We start from the raw sequence: 387 nt of genomic DNA, 5'->3' as shown, positions 1-387 counted from the left end.
ATGGAAGCGACGATGAATTTGTTTGAGTTTCTAGAGAGAAATGGGGGAGCATCGCTCAGCTCTGCACCCCCCACAGATCCAACCTGCCGTCGATCTCGCAGGCCCTCTTCGTTGGGGGACTCATCCTGCCAAGCAGGTGGTTGTCCAAACTGGAAAGTGCTGGAGGCTCCGAAGGGACACACAGTCCTGTGCGCCCTGAAACTCCCTGCCCAGCGTGCGCAGGGTACCCCAGCCCTTCCTTCCAGTATTGTGCAAAAATGTTGAAAAAGAAGGAAAAAGTCACAAAATGAAGTATTTGACCTGCCTGCACCCACCCAGGCTCTCATCCTGCCTGAGGACAAGGACGGCATGAACTCAATTCAGCATGTGTGGACTGGATTTCCTGCT

Source organism: Pterocles gutturalis, unplaced genomic scaffold, assembly GCF_000699245.1.
Source record: "Pterocles gutturalis isolate BGI_N339 unplaced genomic scaffold, ASM69924v1 scaffold7674, whole genome shotgun sequence".
NCBI lineage: Eukaryota > Metazoa > Chordata > Aves > Pterocliformes > Pteroclidae > Pterocles > Pterocles gutturalis.
Note: the sequence above shows the minus strand (reverse complement) of the source record.